Genomic DNA, 15,210 nt, shown 5'->3' on the forward strand with positions numbered 1-15,210 from the left:
GGCAATGGAAAGTAGAAGGAACAGAATCAGAAGCTGAAGGCTGGGTTGACAGGATGTCTCAGTGGGTAAAAGTGCTTACTTACTATGAAAGCCTGGGGCCTTAGATCTGTCCCCCAGAACCCATGGTAGAAGGAGTGAACTGACTCTAGAAAGTTCTCCTCTAACCTCCACATGTATGGGCACATGTGTAATAACATTCATGTCACATCACTAAGTGTTTACCACACTACACTGGTTACCAGCGTAGCCTGAAAACACGACCCTAGGTTCAATGAGAGACTGTCTCAAAGGTCTTTCTTCCTTTGCTTCTTTCGAAAGATCCCTTTATTTCTTTTCCTTTAGATATTTAGGTGAACAGTAATAACAGTAATAGGCTTTAATATGTTTTTGGAGCAGACGAATTTATAGAGACTATAGGGGGCTAATACAGGGTTTTCATGTATCTGTCATGCCCTTCCCCTATCATAGACCCATGCTGGTGTGAGATGAGACCCTGTGTACAGTGGATGAGCCAGTACTGATGCACAACTTTCACTAAAGGCCACACACCACACTTTGTTTAGATTCCCTTAGCTCTTACCCAAGAACCATCTTTCTCTGCTCTGGGACCACATTTTCTTAGGTGGTTCCAGATTCCTAATCTCCTTGTGGTAGGGATAGGTTTCAGGCTTTCCTTGGTTCTTATATTTTCTTTCTAAAATTCTTGCCTTTTTTTAAAAAAAATTTTATATGATGGACAGACATTTTTGGTTGGCTTGTATGTTTGTGCTCTTATGCATAAAGTGCTCACAGAGGCCAAAAGAAGGTATCTGGTCCTCTGGGACTAGGGTTACAGATGGTTGTGAACCACAATGTGGGTGCTAGGAATCGAACCCGGGTCCTCTGGAAGAGCAACAAGTGCTCCTGACCACCGAGCCATCTGTCTAGCCTCTAGAGCTTATATTTCCAGGAAGTTGGGTTAGGTGTGCTGTAGGATGCTTCTGTCCTGGGATTTGTCCCCTGATCTACTCATAGTCAGGCTGCAATTGAGTTGGTGGGTCATGGATGGCCTACATAGCATCTGTGAAATTGGAATCAAATGCTTGTATGAAGCCTACAGCATGCTTAGAAAAGTCAGTGATGATACACAATGATACACAAGGCTTTCAAGAACCTTCTGTGTTTATCTCTGAACCTGTCACTGGCCTGTCACTCTCCCTCCTGAGAGCTTCTAGCTTCCTGACTGTCTCCGCAGTCAGCCCTGGTTCCATGGAATGCCTTTCATTCTCTCTACCTGGCTCCCTTCTGAAGTCTTGGGAAAGATGCCAAGGTCTGATTGACTCTTCATCTCCTCCCTCCTTTTGTCTCCACTTTCCCTGAGGCAACTGGTGCAGTCCCCAGGGCTCCCTTGGGTATGCGAGTCTGATCATTCTGTTCTATGCTGGAGAGCTTCCTACACTTCTACCAGCACAGCCTGGTACACAGCAGACACCAGGAGATAAGAAGTGGATGAGACATTAGAGAAATATGTCATTTTCCAGGGCAGCCTCAATGAAACACCCCACCTTTGTTCACAGAACATGCAGTGTGCTAGTGGGCTGCTAGTGGGCTATGTGTACCTTTGGGTGGATTTGTTTTTTAAGGGCATTTTCTCCTTGTCCTAGAGTGTTGAGGGTGGGGTGCGAATATAGGACTGGCCACCAGAGGGCTTCAGGAGGCAGTTCAGCAGCCAGCAGGGGATGAAGGCTGGGTTGGCTTCAGCAGTCAGCCCTGGTCCAGCCAGACTCCTGAAAGAAAGTGTGTCAAAAGAGAAGTCTGTTTTGCCACCGATGTGCCAGGCTCTGTAGCAAGGACAGGATGTACCAGCCTGTTCTGCAAACATGTGTAGGCCCCAAATGTCCTTTACCCCAGAGGTCTACAAAGAGGACAAAAGCTACCAAGAGCCATGAAATGACGCTGGTAGAGATAAATGATCTTATTATGTGTGTGGCCAGACCTTGATGAGGACTTCCTGATTTCTCTTTCCATTTCAGTGTTTAAAGGGCTCACCTTGGTTTTGAAATTCTTAACAGATATTTCTAAAATCAAGATTGCCACTGAGAAGTTGGAGCATCAACTGCCCTGAGTTCTAGGAAGGAGGGGAGAGAGTAGCTGTGTGGTGGAGGTGAGATTAGACATGGCTCTGTGCTTTCGTTGTTGATACTCCTTATGGTCATAATAACTGTGGCTTTGGTGTATTTGGTACCTGCTCCATGTTTGTTCTCCTTTGGATGTAAGAAGAATTGAACCAACATAATCCTTGGCTGTTCAGAGAGGAAACTAAGGCCAGAACCGTTAAGTGACTTGTCCAGGCCACAACCAGATCCTGCCTGCCTTTGAGACTTGATTCTTTGCACGCCTCCTCAAGGATCTAGTCAAGTTGCCTGTTGGAAGGTCTTCCCATGCCCCAGGGAAGCAAAGGGCTATCACAATAGGTTGTGACAGGTGAACCCATCATTAATAATAATAATAATAATAATAATAATAATAATAATAATAAGAAGAAGAAGAAGAAGAAGAAGAAGAAGAAGAAGAAGAAGAAGAATTGTATCTTTCCTTTCTGGGGCCATGAGCTTCCTAGCATCTGCAATACACAAAAGGACAAGGGATGTCTGTCTGCTAAAATTGAACCCCGTGTCCAAAGCTTCTGTAGTTTAAGTGCAAGCAATGGTAGATCTTGTGTACATTTAAGAGAAGGAATCTTCCTGCAGGGATGGGCCCACCTCCACTCCTCCAGCACCAGGCTTGATTTAGAGGCATGCTCCATGCTTGGCTTCTGTGTGGGAGTCTGAGCCCAGATCCTCATGCTTTTATGGCAGCCACCATGTTCCCATCCCTCAGCATCTTCCTCTTCAGGGTTTGACCCGGCTACCTGTGATTTCACCTGCACAAGATCCTGCAGTCTTGCCCATCTGAACCCCTAGAGACAGGTGTAGTTACATGAGATGTCATACAGGCTGTAAGACATTGGCACCTTCAGCTCCTTGTCCCAGAGGCTGCCTTTCCACTGTTTTTTTCAGGATGAGATTCTCAACAGGAAAAGTCCAGCAACAAACTGGAAGGTCATTTGCCCCAGCTGAAAGGCATTAACCCCCTGGGGGCGGGGGGGGGGGGGCTCTTTCACAAACAGAAAGTTTATCTTTGCAGCACACAGCAAGTCTGCAGAGGAGGGTGACCTAAGGAGAGTGTTCAGAACCTCCTGGGCCTTTTGCCCATACAACAGTCTTAAAGGCACAGAATCAGGCGCATGCTCTGCCAGCCCCAGGATCTGAGAACTGAGTGGTGGCTGTGCCTGGCATGCCCACTTAGCCAAACCTCAGCTCCGTGCCAGCGTCAAGCTATTAATTATTTTTCTTTGTCAAACCTTTGTCAGCAACTTCATCCCAAAAGGAATGGTTTATTTTCCCTTTGGCGGTGTTTGTGACTGTAGTAAATAAGAGATAATTACATTCCGGTTCTTAAATTAAAACAAAAATAGCTAGAGGTGCCAGGCAGGAGTTATTTACATTTTCCGATAGCCCACCTCCCTGGTCCGAGACTCAGCACGATTAGTTGGTTGCTTTTCCTGCAAATCTGGAGCTGCTCAAGTGGTTTAATATGAAGTTTTTATTTATAGTGCCCCCAAAGTTGTCCTCTTTGCTCCAAGTTAATATTAAATAATACTTCCATTTTTTTTCCTTTTAGCATTGCTGGAGACATTTAAGACCATGAGACTACAATTAAAATAGGAATATTAAAGTTTTTTGAACAAAAGCGTTGTGGCTCAGTGGTAGAGAGCTGGCCGCCAAGGCGTGATGGCCTAGATTCAGTCCCCAGTGCTACCGAACACAAAATGAAACAAAAACAAACACGAGGAAGAAAAGGAAGCAGGCACTAGGCGGGTATAAGGTGAAGTAAGAGATGTGTCAGAAAACATTTGGAGAGTCGTATTTTCTTTGTACCCTGTCGCTTATCTGGGTATCAGCCTCTGAGTTGGCAGAGGGAGAAAGGCATTCTTGTGGCTGCAGAGAATTCCTTTCCTGATTCCTTAAGTTGGTGTTTGAAAAGTGAAAATACAGCCCAACACTTGGTCTTCTTTTCCTAAGCGGCAAATGAAATTATAAAAGGTAATATTTTAAATGGAATCTAGAGCTAGCGATTGGGCTCAATGGTGGTGCACGTGCCTAGGATGCTCGAGGCCCTGGGTTTGATCCCCAGCACCACTTAAAAATTGGGGATGGAGGGACTTGGTTCTTTGTCAGTTTGTTATGTGGGACTTGGATGGTGAGGAATCCGAGGATCGTGGCTGACCTGTGTGGATGATGTTAGTGGTATCTAATGATTGGGCCTGGAGAGACTCAGCAAAGCCTAGTGGCAGGAAGGCTTCTGGGTGGAGATGTGTTCTCTCCAAAACAAGAAGTCTTACCATAGAGAGAGGGACCAGTGTTCTTTGTGAATGGAAGGCTAGATGTACAGTGTCACATACCCTAGGCCAGCAGGAGCAGCTGGCCCCAGACAGCTTGGCTTAACTGCTTGCTTCCCCTCCCTATGAATGCCTTAATGATGCAACTTGCTGAGGATAATACGTCAGCACCACACCTTCATCCCGAGACGGTGGAACCCATTCGTGGTTCTCAGTGTCACCCAAAGGCATTGTGTATCTAAGAGCAAAGACGGGATGAGAAGCTTGGAGCATGGCAGAAGGGACGAGAGAGAAACGGGTCTGCGCATGCCAGTCATTCTCACCAGGCTTTAGCTTCAGGTTGCAGGCAGGAGCTACATTTTGACAGCTCTGCATTTTAGCCACACCATCCTCATCAGCAGCCCATAGCATCACTATGCCTGTCAGAGCCTATCCCTAGCCATGCTTTGATAACCAGACAGCCCTCTCTGATGTCATTGCCGCTTAGATTTATTTAGAGGGGACAGGGAGACGATTAGCCAATGTTTATTCCCGAAGGGGCCTGACCTTTATTTACATCATCTGAACCTAAGACATTCTATGGACTGCAGTATATATTATACTGAATCTTAATTTGAAGCATAAATGTTAGACTAACTTCATTTTGAAATATGACAGTAGTAAAATTCAGCATTAATGTGATCAGTCAATAATTCAACTTTTATTTCAGTTATCAAAGAAATATCTTTCTGTTTGCAGCCAGAAGAAAAAAGAGAGAGATTTAACATTTGGCTGATAACAGTCCTTTTTCCATTTATTCTTTTTTCCTTAAGGAAGCAGCCTTGTAACCAGTTTGATTTGGTCTCTGAAACCCACTGGAGTCATACCTATATCCCAGGATCTGTGGGAGGCACAGTGCCACTTTAGCTACTGGCACTGGTCTTCGCCTGCCTTATTAGGAGCAGAAAGTTTGAAAAGTTGGGTGAACTGTTTCTACTCTGTTCCCCTTTTCAGCAGTATGATGCCTGACGCTGAACTGGCTGCTTTGGCTGAGAGGTCCTAAGTGGGATGCTGCGTGGGAGTGGGGGGCTTCCCATTTGGTGAGGATGATTGAACAGCCCGGGTGATGAGTTTTAGAAAGATTTTCATCTGTAGAATGATTGTGGCCATGCCGAACACAAATGGCTTTGTCACCATTAGCAGGCAGATGGAGCATGTGTTTCGTATTATTAATTCAAGGCGGCCGTTAGGGCTGCTCCAGCAACGCCTAAGATTGCAGAGCCGGCCAGTGAGCCTCTTGCTCTAGCTCATGTCTGTAAGGGGCCCCGTTCAGATGATCCCTGGCCTGGTCAGCCACTCTGAAGGAGATGCTGTATGACACCATCCCTGCCCCACACAAGTGCCTCACTTACAGGAAATAAGTTAAAGAGAAAGATGAGAGATGAGTCAGGAGACTTCAGAGCAATTCCATTTCCTCAGAACTGAAATCACAAATACCCCAAACTCAAGAGTTTACGGACATTCCTGTGTAGCTGAAACCTTTGCCCAACTCCACAAGGTCGCCATGTACAGAGCCCTCACTCTTCCAGAAGGGAAGAGGCCTGCCAGGAAGCAGGAGCAAAGGTGAAAGAGAGGAAGAGGAAGAGGCTTGGGGCTGGGGAAGCTGCTCAGTTGGCAGAGTGCTTGTCTCCCCTGCAGGAAACCCTGGCTTTGATCCTCAGCACAAACCAGGCGTGGTGGTAGACACCACTCAGGAGGTGCAGGCAGGAGGCTCAGTTCAGAGTCATCCTTAGCTACAGAGCAAGTCCAAGGCCAGTATGAGATGTGTGAGGCTACATTGAAAGAGAGAGAGAGAAAGCAGACTGTATTCCCAGCTGCTTTAGAAATGGAGGCCAATGGGTAAAGGTGTTTGCAGAATAAGTCTGATGACCTGAGTTCCATCCCTGGAACCCAAGGTTGAAGAGAACCAACTTAAACTGTTTCCCAGTCTTCACATTTGTGCCTACATTTACAGTCATATACACACAGTGATAATACACACTCACACGATGATGATGGTGATGGTGGGGTGATGGTGGTGATGGTGGTGATGGTGGTGATGGTGGTGATGGTGGTGATGAAGAACAAGAAAGGGGAAACGAGGAGAAGAAAGAGCAAAGAAGCTAGGAGGCAATGAGGGCAGAAGGGTGGAAGGTTGGGAGGCAGATGACTGTAAGAAGGTCGGTAGCTAAGTCTAATCTTGCAGAAAACTGTGAGCCGATTGTACTCCGCGGTACATCTGCCATGTGGGCTTTTGTTTAGCAGACAACCAAAGTCAAAACAAGCCTGTGTGTCTTTTAAATGTCATTAGTTGTTGGTGAGCTCATAGAGGAGAGCCTTAAGCAGTTTTGTTTTGAAGCTAGATTTAAAGGTTTGTGTCTGAGAAAGCCAAGCATCGCTCTAGTCTCCAAACGCAGCTCCAGGGAGCTCCATCTTGAAGGAACACACGAGTAAATTGATCAAAATGATTGACCGAAGACATTCATGGATATTGCAAAAACATTCTGACCCAACCATTGCAAAGTTAGGACTTAGGAATTTAAATCTTTTGTTGTTCTGAGACAGGGTCTCAGATAGACCAGGTTAGCTCCGAGCTTGCTGTGTAGCTGAGGGTGACTTTGAATGTCTTTTTCATTCTCCTGTCCATGCTTCCCAAGTGCTAGGATCACAGTTGGTCACCACTACACCCAGTCCAAAGAACTTATTATGAAGAAATAAACGGGCCAGGTATGAGTTGTGTTCATCTCCCCTCTCTATCTTAAAAGAAGTTACACTGAAAATCCCATTGTGGGTTTTGGTTGTTGTTCCCTTTGAATTTTATGTTTGTATTTAGTTACTTTTTTAAAGACAGGGTCTAGACGGGGCTGGAGAGATAACGTAGCCAGTAAGAGTGCTTATTGCTCTAAAAGAGGACCAAGGGACCTAACCCCCTCTTCTGGCTTCCCTGAGTATCACACTCACATGCACAGACACAGAATTTAAAAATAAAAATAAAAATAAAATTTTTTTTTTGAAACAGGGTTTTTCTGTGTGTAGCCTTGGCTGTCATGGAACTCACTCTGTAGGCTAGGCTGAACTTGAACTCAGAGATCTTTCACTGCTTCCCAAGTGATTAAAGGTGTGAGCCACCATCACCAGGCATAAAAATAAATCTTAAAAAAGAAGTGGATGAGACTAGTTAAGTAAATGGTGGTATATCATAATAAGATTTATAACCTAATTAAAATGCAACTCTGTATACTTGTGGAGACTGATTTTTATAGCATATTGCCTATAACATTCTTCAGAGGATTTTTGTAATTACATGTGATTCACGTAAAAACACATACATGCACTTGCATTTAACAAAGTCTGGGAACACGGTCCTAAAGTATCACCAGTGGTTGGATCTGGAAGATAGGATTTGGAGTGCTTCATTTTTCTATCAGTATTTTCCGAATCCATTTTCTACCATGAATATGTATGACTTGCCTAATACAAAAAAAATGGAAGGAGGGGAACTTTTCCACTCAGAGGGCATTTACTTAAGTTCTTTTTCAACAGAAAAAGGCCCAAGTTAAGTGAGAGTTTATAGATCCTTTTTCAAAATTGAAGGAGTAAAACCAAAAATATCCCATACATCAGGGCCAAGGCCGGGAATCAGTTGGTAGAGTGCTTGCCTAACCTTCACAGAGTCCCAGGTTCAATTCCCAGCACAGCATAAACATACCTGTAATACCTGTAATCTCAGCACTTGGGAGGTAGAGGCAGGAGAATCAAGGAGTTCAAAGTTATCCTGAGCTATTGAAAATTGGAGACTAGCCTGGGCTGTGTGAAAGACCTACCCTGTCTCAAAAAAATACTAAATAACAAATAAAAAATAAATGTTTATTTATTTATTTATTTATTGCTCTAGGCACCTGGTCTGAGATCTTCTTTCCCATTTAGGCCTGGCCTGAGTGGTCTAGAAGTGACAGCTGCTCTTCTTCAGGCTGTGTGTGTGTGTGTGTGTGTGTGTGTGTGTGTGTGTGTGTAGACAAATTTCATGAGGGCTCTCTTTCCTCTAGACTAGACCCACTGCTGCTCAGTTCTGACAGGAAACACTGATGGCCAGCCTCAACCAGCTTGGAGTGAGGTGGGGAGGCCAAATCACAGATTTCAAAGACAGCACACAGCCCAGGGTACAAGTGGCTGGATGGTTCCTTGGTTTGGGTCCTGAGGTAAGCTGACTGAAAACCTTCCCTAGTCTCAGACATTCTCCAAGGAAGTCTGTGCACCAAAGCAGAGATGAAGCAGAGATGACGGCTGGGGCACAGGCTGCCTGCCTGGCTCTGGCAGGGTGATGTGAGTTTTGTTCCCTTGTCTCTACCTCTTCCCAGTCTCCTCCTCCTATTTGCTTGGAGGTTGCTGTGACCTCTAGGTGAAGTTTTGGGGTTGGGCTTTCCACTCCTGTTCTCTGTGTTGCTTCCAGCTGGTCCTCTCCCTGGGGCAGGATGGGTGTGGGAGGAAGACCGAACTGCTGGGGTTCTCAGTGGGTGGGTTCTTGGCCTGAAGCCCTGAGGATCTTCTCCGACTCACCAGCACAGCCAGCTCCATTTCCACCTCCAGAGATCTCGGTTGGGACTTAAGATCCAGTTCTGACTAGAATCTGGAGCCAGTTTGAGAATCCCTGGTAACTACCAGTCACTGAGGCTGGATGAGTATCATTTCTGCTCTCCCCTAGGAGACCGAGGCCACTCACTACCTGCACCAGCTAGAATTTCAGACTGAGAGGTGGGTAGAGGCAGGATTAACCAGCCAACACAAGGAAGTGCTCCAGATGGAGCACTGTAGCATCAGTGACTGACACCGAGCGCCCTTAAACATTTCACCTGTGACAATTTCCTGAAGGTCTGGATTCCTAGTTCCGTTTGCAGAAGTCAAAACATGCAACAAGCTGCACTAAAGAGTTCTTTAGAGAGCAACAACAAGTTGGGCTGTCAAGATGGCTCAGTAGGCAAAGGGCTTGTCTCTTAAGTTCCCAGAAGCTGCCCACAGAAAACCGGAGGAGATAGCACAACTGTGACCCCAGTGCTCCAATGGTGAGAAAGGAAGCAGAGACAGAAAATCCCCAAAGCTTGAGGGTAACTAGCCTGGCATACTGACCTGCACATGTGTATGCTGTGGCACATGTGTTATCTATCTGTCTGTCTGTCTGTCTATCTTCTCTCTCTTTCTACACACACACACACACACACACACACACACACACACACACGTCAGAATCACCTATATAAGATAAATAACCATTGTCACAGAGTATTCATGAAAACCTTAGTCTGCCATCTGTCTCAGCCATTTACGATGTAGTCTAGTTAGTGGTCATTCAATTGTTATGGAGCTTAGCTGACCCTAACCCTTTCATATCGTAAAACTGATATGATTGGAAAACCCAGCACCCAGAAAGCAGCCCCATTCCTCCAGCAGGTTCTGGAAACCAATGCTCTGCTTTACATCTGTACAAACCTGAGCTCTCTAGGAATCTCATAGAGCAGAAGCATTCTGGCTGGTCGTGTGGCTTAGTGGTATGGTAGAATCCTTACCTGGCGTGTACAAAGAAGACCCTGTGGTGTTTGATTCCTAGTAATGGGAAGGAGTGTATCTGTATCTCTCTCTCTCTCTCTCTCTCTCTCTCTCTCTCTCTCTCTCTCTCTCTCTCTCTCTCTGTGTGTGTGTGTGTGTGTGTGTGTGTGTGTGTGTGTGTGTGATGTACATGTGAAGATCAGATGGCAGCTTTGGGTGTTTCATTAAACATGAATCTTAGAGGAATCTCTGCCAGTGTTTACTTGCGCATTGCTCTTACCTGCAAGATCAGAAGAATGCAGCTGAATTCAGTTTGGCAGGCCACTGAAATGGCTGGATGAGACAGAAGCATTTGTATCCCAAGTCTGAAGACTGGAGTTTTGTCACTAAGACCTTCAAGGAAAGATGAGAACTGACTCCCCAAAGTTGTCTCCTAATCTTTACATTCACGCTATGGCATGCCCCATGTGGACATGAATGTGTCCGAATTCACACACATACCACACATCCTCACACAGGTTTATATAAATGATTTAGATAAACATCAAGGAACAGTGAGACTCACTTATAAGTGACCCAGTGTAACGGAAATATTTTAAAAAGCATCGCAAAGGTCCTGCTTTTTTCCAAGTAGCCGCCATGATCCCGACTAGCAGTGGCCAGAGGCCAAGAGCTGCGCTGTGCTCCTGCTGCTGTTTGGCTCAGACCGAGGCTTCAGCCAACCAGAAGCACTGGCCCTGACACCCACGAGACGCCAGCATGGTGGCCGACTCTGCCAATCCACCACACTGTCCACAATGCTTGTCTGAGCCCAGATAATACCCGCCATCCCTCGGTACCTAATAGAATGAAGACTCTTAGAGCTTAAGGTTATCCAGTTGGTTCATATATTTGGTAATGCTCAAATAACAAGATGCCCACAAAGTTAGAATTGTTAACCCAATTAACTAACCTAGATATGAATAACGTCCTGAGACTGCTAGAGACAGACAGACATCTCCAGCCATCTTCTCTCTCCTCTCCCCCTCTTCCTCCTCTCTCCTTCCACTCTTCGTTCCTCCCACCTTAGCTCCTCCCAAATTACCAAACTTTATTGTAAAATGTAGTGGGCGAAATATCCTGCTACAACCCAAGACAGGTGTCATCTTTGTCCAGACTACCTCTGTCAAGTTCAGATGCCAAGAACACTAAATGATGGGCTGGGGAGAGTCATTTTCATGGGGATTCTGTCCACTTCTGGAAGTGGATAACAGTAGTTCTAATGAAGTCTAGAAGTTTCTATGAGGAGATGTACTCTTTCTCTACTAATCCCCCAAGTTGCTCCAAATGAGGCCTGGGGTCCATTCTGTCTCTCATTTCCCCTGAGGATAGACACCTCAACTCACTAGTTCCCTGGGGAGTGGGGCAACTCTGCCTTTTGTAAGCTAAACCCTGAGTTTTCCATCCCCACAGTAACCATGGATGTGGCCTTGGGAAAGAAAGATCCTTGCTAGTTTTCCGGGATAGATCATAAAATTGGTAAATTCCGTGGATCCCAGCTGAATTCATGCTAACTTTCCTCTCTCAATCCAATGAAATGCTCAGTCTGTCTTCTGAGAATTAGGCTGGTGAGATTTTAAGAATTAAAGGAAAATAAATCTCAGCTCTTGTTCCTTGGTTGTTTGGTCACCAAAACTGTCTAATTACAGGTAATCAGAATCAGAGACCTTGCAACATTGTTACAAATGTCAGGGGCGCTGCTGGTGGTCTGTGTTCCAGTGCTGCAGGGATGGATACCTTAGGTAGCCATATTTGTTACCACAGAATCCAAACTGGGCTCTTCGGACCAGATGGCCAAGCAGGAGGCTTGCCTGTGGCCTATCACGAGGTTTGGCACTTAAAGATGAGCTGGGCAATAATTACAGCATCTTTCTTAGTAGTCCAACCTGGAAAATACCAAGACAAAGGAGCGGTGGGCAGTCAAATTACCACTGAGATACAGGGATGGGGTGGGGGCTGAACATGACACTGACAGAGGCCTTCCTGTGCAACGAAGACCGGATGTGGCAGCCATCAGCAGGAGTGGGCATGGGTAGAGAAGACCTGAGAGGAAGTAGTGAAGCCAGCCTGTAGCAAGTTGCTCCAGCAGTGATGGTGGACGTGGCACATGAAGGAACTTCCAGCCCAGAGGTCTGGTTTAGTATGGTAGGTTCTGACCAGCCTTCAGTCTTCCCTGGAAGGAAGCTGCTACTGCTGCTGCTTATCGGGTGGCCTAACCCACCCGTCAGCTCTGGCTGAAATTCTTTCTCTGTGAGGCCTTTGCAGATGAGCTGGAGGAGTCCAGGAAGCAGCCTTATGCACAGCAGGGCTACACTGCAGGCCTCTGAATCCCAGCACAGTGTGCTTTCAATGTCCCTGCCTGCTGGCAGGTCAAGGGGTCTTGGGATGCTGTGGGCAGCCTTAGCTGACCTTACATTGTCCTGGACTTTTTTCAGGGCACCAATCAGGGACACGGTTTTCCTATCACGATGCACTTCTTTTCATTCTTAAAGTTAATAACAGAAGCCAAAGGCCATGTGGGGCTTCAGATATTTCCTCACTTGCTCCTCTGTGTTCTTTCTCCTCCCAAAGCCCTGTCTACTCCGACTGTGCCTCATTCATTGTCCTGGAACCCTGATGTGGAGGGATGAAAGGAATTCAGTCAGCTCTGCAGTCACTTCCTTAGCGCTCTGGAAAGCCCCCCTCTCTCCTAATTAGCAGCCTCAGCTTCCTCCCTTAGCCAACCTCAGCGTGGGCCCTGCTTTCTCCTAAGAAGGATTTATCAATCCCCCCTATTCAAATTTCAATCTAATAACCTCTTCTCTAAATCACCCCACCCCCTCAAATCATCGAGGGCCTGCCTCTCTCTCTCTCTCTCTCTCTCTCTCTCTCTCTCTCTCTCTCTCTCTCTATCTCTCTCTCTGTGTGTGTGTGTGTGTGTGTGTGTGTGTGTGTGTGTGTGTGTGTGTGTGTGTGTGGTGTATACATGTAAAGGAAGATGTCTGAGCCTGTGTGTGCACATTTGGAAGCCAGATGCTGAGGTGTTGTCTTTTGATTACTTCCTCTCCATTTCATTTCTTGATACAGGATCTCTCAGCAAACCTGGATCTCACAGTTTCAGTTAGACTGACTGGTCAACAAGCCCCTGGGTCCTATTGTCTCTGCTCCCTGTACCTTGACATCACAGCTGGCTTTTGTGGGAGCTGGGGGTCAGAACTCAGATCCTCACATTTGCACAGTAAACACTTTACCTACTGAGCTGCCCAGGCTGATCTTGAACTCACTCTGTAGTCCAGGCTGGTCTTAAAGTTTTGATCTGCCTGCTTCATCAAAGTATTAACGAAGATTGGAAAGCCTGTGCCCGGTTACAGGAACATATAGCCACTACAAAAGTACTACAGCAGTTCCTTTCCAGGTTGGAAATAGATTTATCCATATGACCTGGCAATTCTACTTTGGGGTACATACTTGCAGTGAAAGCAGGGACCCAAACAGGCATGGCTTTGATCATAGCAGCATTGCTCACAATAGTTAAAAGGCAAACGTACCCCAAGTGTTCATCTACAGCCTGGCTGATAGGCCAAAAGTGGTAAACTTCATACAATGTGCACCCTAGAATCTCAGTGCCAGGGAGGTAGAGACAGGCAGATGTCTAAAGCTTGCCAGCTATCCCGGACTACTCAGTGAGCCTCGGTTCAGTGAGGACTGATGCTTTTTGAAGGAAATCTCCATCGTTCAGTTTTACCAATGAAGACTTGGGAGCAATGTGCAGGTAAACACTGGCAGAGATGCCTCTAAGACTCCTGCTGTTCAGCATGTCTGCCATCATCACAGGGAAAGGCATGTATGCATATAGTATAAATTACATATGCTCTGTATGGATAAATGTTAACTTAATTCTATTACTGCTGTGTGTAATTGTCTGTCTGCCTATGATGCTGCACATTCACAGAATATGTAGAATGCTTCTCTTCTTTAATATTTGCATTAATTCTTTGAGAGTTTTATACCATGTATTTGATTCTCCTCCCCCAATTCCTCTTTCATCCACTGTCTACAGGCTTCCCTCTCAACCCTCCCAACTTTGAGCTTTCTTATCCCCACTGCCAGCCCCTGCATAAAGTCCAGTTTATACTGACCAAACTGGTCTTGGGTGCTCTGCCTGCTCTGCCTGCCATTGGCTGACCTACCAAGAGTCACATCATTAAAGAGAACAGATTCTCTCCCAGCAGCTATCAGCTACCAATGGCTCCTCACCTAGTGGTGTGGCTTCATGCCTACCTTCCTCCCTCCATGTAGGCATTGTTGTCTGGCTTGAGCTTGTGCAGGTATGTACATGCTTGTACATGTGTGTACATGCTTGTGCAGGTATGCTGGCTCTTTGTGTAACTGCCATGTTGTAGCTGGAAAACACTGTTTGCTTGGGGGCAGCCACTGTATCTGGCTCTTATGATCACCCTGAGGAAGCAAGGTGTGGTAGTTATGTCCATTTGGGGCTGAGCACTCCAGTCTCTTAAAAATACATTTCTTCAAGTCTTTCAGTTTCCATGAATAAATAAAACTAAGTAAAGTGGCATTTGGGGATCTAAGGGGACTTCATTCTTGGGAGTATAGCAGCCAGTTCTTAGAAACTCCTCACATGGGCCCTTCAGAAGTTGTTATACACATCAGTCATCATCCTTTTGGAGATACTGATGGCAACAGAGATTGTGGATTTGTGATGCTTAAAAAAGTCCACATAGATGGCTGTATCGTTGATTTTGAATCTGAATTTCATAAATAAATTGTCTTCCAAGTGTTAACAAGGAGGGTGTCATGTAAACCCTGGCTGTCCTGGAACTCACTCTGCAGACCAGCCTGGCCTTCATCTCAGAGCTCCCTCCACCTGCCTCTGCCTCCCAGTTACTGGGAGTATATTCAAATTATTAAAGGAAAAAAAAAAAGATGCCAAGAAGAGGGATGATAAGTGTATTCCAGTTTCATTTTTATTGCTGTGATAAAATATCCTGACAAAAAGCAACTGTAGGAGAAGAAAGTTTATCCTGCTTACAGGCCTGGGTTATGATCCATGGTAGCTATGGTCCCAATGCAAAAACTTGAAGCAGCCGGTCATGTCACATCCACAGTTAGAAGCAGAGATAAGTAAATACATGCAAACCTGTTTGCTTGCTTACTAGCCTTCTCTTTTATATAGTTCAGAACTCCTGCCTAGG

The 15,210-nt window shown here is 45.8% G+C and overlaps 1 protein-coding gene across 1 annotated transcript in view; it reads left to right on the plus strand.

The window, feature by feature from the left end:
- The window catches only part of Parva (parvin alpha), a 151,557-nt gene that overhangs the window by 37,188 nt on the left and 99,159 nt on the right, over window positions 1-15,210 (plus strand). The gene's annotated exons all lie outside the window — the stretch shown is intronic.

This window comes from Arvicanthis niloticus, chromosome 1 (genome assembly GCF_011762505.2).
Source record: "Arvicanthis niloticus isolate mArvNil1 chromosome 1, mArvNil1.pat.X, whole genome shotgun sequence".
In the NCBI taxonomy this organism is placed as follows: domain Eukaryota; kingdom Metazoa; phylum Chordata; class Mammalia; order Rodentia; family Muridae; genus Arvicanthis; species Arvicanthis niloticus.